Here is a 5241-nt window from a genome sequence, read left to right on the forward strand (position 1 = left end):
CAACAACAAAACCGGAGTGGCTAAGAAAATATCAGAAAAAAGTTACATTTTAAGGCGAAAATTTTTACCAGAGACAAAGATATTTGAAAATGATAATTCCATCTAGAATGCATAATAATTATAAACTTATATGCACGTAACAACAGGACTTCAAAATACTGAAGCAAAATCTCGACACAACAGAAAAGAGAAACAGACAGTTCTACAATAATAGTTGTATACTTTAATACCCTTCTTTCAATAGCAGAACAGACAGAAAATCAACAAGAAAATAAAAACCTTGAACAGCATTATCAGTCAAGTAGACCTAACAGCCATCTATAAAACATTCCACCCAACAGCATCAGAATATACATTCTTTTCAAATGCACATGGATATACTATATGCTAGAGCATAAAACAAATTTCAGTACATTTTAAAGGATATAAACAATACGAAGAGTGCTCTCAGATGACAACAGAATGCAATAAGAAATCGTTAACAGAAAGAAATTTGTTGAAAATCACAAATGGAAATTAAAGAATATATTCCTAAATAATTCATGGGTCAAGTAAGAACTCATAAGGGGAATTAGAAATAATTTGAGATGAATTAAAATGAAAGTATAACATATTAATACTTGATTGGTCCCACATACTCTTCTGAAAAGCAGAGGGGTTAGACAAAGAGATCTAAATTAATTAAAACATCATTTATTATTCTGGGAATAAAAAGAACTGGGCTTAGTCTCAGTTTTGCCTTTATCTTTGTGTCTGTTGATTATCTTGGAATAGTCATTACAGAATCAAAATACAGTCGCCAGCTCAGGAATCAAATACTGTCATCTCTAGGGCTACCATAACAAGATACCACAAACTTGTTAGCTTAAAAGAACAGAAATTTATCTTATCACAGCTCTAGAGGCCAGAAGTTCAAACTCAAAGTGTTGAGAGGACCATGTTCTTTCTGACGCCTCAAGGGGAGGATCCCTCTTTGTCTTAACCAGATTCTGGTGGTGGCCATCAATCACTGGTGTTGGCAGTTTTTTGATTTGCAGCTGCATCACTCTGGTCTCTTTCACTGTTGTCGCATGGAATTGTCTCTGTGTGTTTCTGTCTCTGGAAACAATTTGAATAGAAATTTCTATTTTTAAAAAACAAACTGTTGATTATTATGCTCTAGTTAGATACTTCCTCTAACCCACACCCACCTCCATTTCCCCATATGTATTTGAGAAGGAAAGAGGAACTCCTGTGAGCTATCACATTGGAAAGAATCAATAATACAATGTTTTACTAGAGATGCCTCTTATCTAAAATATTTGAATTAAATATAAAATCTGGGGAAATTATCGCCCAGTTTCCCTCTTCTAGAGGCATGTTCTAAATGATAGGCAGCAGAATATTTTATACCCATGAGGTTTGCTGACATTATTGATTTGGTCCAGGATCTGTATTTTCTCTCTAAAGAAAACAGTATTCTCTCTTTACTTTCTTTCATATATAATGTTGGTGTCTTAAGTTTATTGTCAGAGAGGATGTTTACAGTTCAAATGATTTGGTTGCATTTCACCAGTATTATCACAAGATAGTCAAACAATGGCCGGGTTCCAAGGATAGACCTCGGTCCCTTTGTTCCACTGGGATACTGATCTGAAAGCCACTGTTTTCTTATATTCCAAAGACCAAATAAATAAAACAAATAAATAAACAAACAAAAAAACAAGTAAATGAAACTATTTTAAAACCAACTCTCTTTTCTTCCTCATCCATGTTCATTCTCTTCTACCTAAAATTACTTCCTGGAAGTGATTTTTATGTTTCTTAGAGCTTCTTTATGTATATATCCACACTAATGCATATAAAACTGTGCCTTGTAGATCTTATACTTTTTCCATTTGAATAACTATTTTCTCATGTCATATAGAGTTTATCCATTGTCCTAGCTATGCATTTTTCCTGTGTATTTGAGCATCACAGGAAGATAAATTCTACTCTTGAAAATGTTAACTGGTCACTGAGATACAAAACTATTATTCTTACCAGTTTTCAATAGTGAGTAGATTCTGTAGGGGTGGAATTTTAAGATGTAAGTATACTGTTTTTCTACACTCAAATTCCGTTCCCCTTATCATAGAAATTGACCAGCGAAGTGTGCTGCTGACTTTTCAGAATCCGTGTACATATAATCCATTAGGTTATTAGATATAACATTGGTCAGAAAAGCATACTGTGAAATGTTGCTTTTATTTAAACTCCCACTATTTTCACTACATGGTTTCAAGATTTTACTTCATTATTGTCCTCCGGTGGTGGGCTCTGTGAACTGCATATTTACGGGTCTGGAGCACATATCTTCCCGGAGGTATACAACTCCTCAGGTACCAGCTAAAGAGTAGATGATAAGAAGCATTCAGATTTATTAAAACTCATTAAGAATATCAGTAGCCTGACTGTTGTTTCTAAAAATATAAAATATTTATCCTTCTGTTGTCAAACAACCATATTTCATGAAAAGAAGTATAAATCCTTTTTTGCTTGCAATAGAAGAACAATCATTGAAGATATTCTTCATTTGGACCGAATACCTTCTCTGAAAATGTAAGTTAAAATAGGAGTTGAAATTTCCAATATATTCTTTAGGAAATAAAACTCCACATATAATTTCAAATTATAATTTAGTTTTACCTTAAATTTAAATATCTATATTGAATTTAATTTAAGGAAGGAAGGAAGGAGGAAAGAAAGAAGAAAAGAAGGAAAGAAAGAAAGAAAGAAAGAAAGGACGGAGGGAGGGAGGGACGGTGGGAGGAAGGAAGGAAGGAAGGGAGGAGGGAAGGAAGGAAAAAGGAAAGAAAGAAAGAAGATAAAGTAAAATAAAATAAAGTAAAATAGAATAAAGTTATTAAATTAAAAATTACTTATTAAGAAAAAAAAAAAACGAACGGATAGAACCTTTGGATAAATGGTGGAAGCAAAGCTATACAGACAAAATCTCATACAGAAGCATACACTTACAAACTCACAAAAAGAGGAATAGGGGAAAAAAATCATAAATCTTGCTCTCAAAGTCCACCTCCTCAATTTGGGATGATTCTTTGTCTAAATGAGGGAAGGAAAGAAGGAAGGAAGGAAGGAAGGAAAGAAAGAAAGAAAGAAAGAAAGAAAGAAAGAAAGAAAGAAAGAAAGAAAGAAAGAAAGAAAGAAAAGATAAAGTAATATAAAATAAAGTTATTAAAATAAAAATAATTATTAAGAAAAAAAAATTTTAAAACAACAGAACCCTAGGACAAATGGTGGGAGCAAAGCTATACAGGCAAAATCTCACAGAGAAGCGTACACATACACACTCAGAAAAAGAGGTAAAGGGGAAAAAATGATAAATCTTGCTCTCAAAGTCCACCTCCTCAATTTGGGATGATTCGTTGTCTATTCATGTATTCCACAGATGCAGGGTACATCAAGTTGATCGTGGAGCTTTAATCCGCTGCTTCTGAGGCTGCTGGGAGAGATTTCCCTTTCTGTTCTTTGTTTGCACAGCTCCCAGGGGCTCAGCTTTGGATTTGGCCCCGCCTCTGCGTGTAGGTCGCTGGAGGGCGTCTGTTTTTCAGTCAGACAAGACGGGGGTTAAAGGAGCCGCTGATTCGGGGGCTCTGGCTCACTCAGGCCGGGGGGAGGGAGGGGCACGGAGTGCGGGGCGAGCCTGCGGCGCCACAGGCCGGCGTGACTTTGCACCAGCCGGAGGCTCACCGTGCGTTCTCCCGGGGAAGTTGTCCCTGGATCCCGGGAACCTGGCAGTGGCGGGCTGCACAGGCTCCCCGGAAGCGGGGTGTGGATAGTGACCTGTGCTCGCCTTCTTGGTGGCGGCAGCAGCAGCCTTAGCGTCTCATGCCCGTCTCTGGGGTCCGCGCTTTTAGCCACGGCTCGCGCCCGTCTCTGGAGCTCCTTTAAGCAGCGCTCTTAATCCCCTCTCCTCGCGCAGCAGGAAACAAAGAGGGAAGAAAATGTCTCTTGCCTCTTCGGCAGCTCCAGATCTTTTCCCGGACTCCCTCCCGGCTAGCCGTGGTGCACTAAGCCCTTCAGGCTATGTTCACGCCACCAACCCCGGTCCTCTCCCTGCGCTCCGACTAAAGCCCCGCCCACCCCCGTGGCTGAGCAGACAAACCTCTCGGGCTGGTGAGTGCCAGTTGGCACCTATCCTCTGTGCGGGAATCTCTCCGCTTTGCCCTCCGCACCCCTGTGGCTGTGCTCTCCTCCGCGGCTCCAAAGCTTCCCCCCTCCGCCACGCGCACTCTCCTCCCGCGAAGGGGCTTCCTAGTGTGTGGAATCCTTTCCTCCTTCACAGCTCCCTCCCACTGGTGCAGGTCCCGTCCCTATTCTTTTGTCTCTGTTTTTTCTTTTTTTCTTTGGCCCTACCCAGGTATGTGGGGAGTTTCTTGCCTTTTGGGAGGTCTGAGGTCTTCTGCCAGCGTTCAGTAGGTGTTCTGTAGGAGTTGTTCCACGGGTAGATGTATTTCTGGTGTATCTGTGGGGAGGAAGGTGATCTCCGCGTCTTACTCTTCCGCCATCTTCCCCTCCCAGGTATCCGTTTTTTCTAGACTTTTCTTTCTTCAGCTCACAAAGGAGCCCCTGAGGATTAAGCAGAGGAACGTCAGGGTTTCTTCCAGGCCAGCTTCAGCCCTGGGATGTTCAGGGCAGACTCTCATTACAAACCTCAGTTTCTGAGGCTCCTGGCTTATGGCCATTTAGTATAGAAGGAGGCTCCTGGCTGGGGAAGGCTCAGACAAAACGATGCAGGTTCTAATCTGTGGCAGTGGGCAGTGTGTGTGTGTGGGGGTGTGTGTCAGTGCAGGAAGAGGCATGCGCTGCCTTAGGCATTTAAACCATTGCCTTCCCTTCAGGGTGACTCACCTGCAACATTCTGTGGGGTCCGCCTCCTTCCACCATGCTACAATTGCCGGATTTTGGGTCTGGAGCAACCCAGGTCTTCCTCCGGCATTTCCGGAGAGTGCTTTCTCTTCGGAGCACGTCTGGGGACTGGCTTCTCTGCTTCCACCTTGGCTGGCGTGGCCAAAGGAGCATCTTCCATGGGGAAGAGAGGGAAGACATTCCAGTTTGGAAGAACAAAAGCAAAGACACACTCTTCTCTACCTTGTCCTGCCCCAAATATAAATTCATAGCACCTTCACATTTTTATAACTATGGACTTAAAAAGACCAAAAGGTTAAGGGGCCTACCCAGTGTTACACAGGTAGTGGAGAG

At 41.2% G+C, this 5241-nt stretch overlaps 1 long non-coding RNA gene across 1 annotated transcript; it reads right to left on the reverse strand.

Moving 5' to 3' along the window:
* Positions 1-203: 203 nt before the first annotated feature.
* On the reverse strand, positions 204-3442 carry LOC112409004 (uncharacterized). The gene is made up of 3 exons (XR_003005065.1): positions 3383-3442; positions 2272-2367; positions 204-1098 (listed from the first exon to the last, which is right to left on the reverse strand). It is a non-coding gene; the product is annotated as an uncharacterized LOC112409004 (long non-coding RNA).
* Positions 3443-5241: the final 1799 nt, after the last annotated feature.

Source organism: Neophocaena asiaeorientalis, unplaced genomic scaffold (genome assembly GCF_003031525.2).
Source record: "Neophocaena asiaeorientalis asiaeorientalis breed wild unplaced genomic scaffold, Neophocaena_asiaeorientalis_V1.1 scaffold3327, whole genome shotgun sequence".
NCBI lineage: Eukaryota > Metazoa > Chordata > Mammalia > Artiodactyla > Phocoenidae > Neophocaena > Neophocaena asiaeorientalis.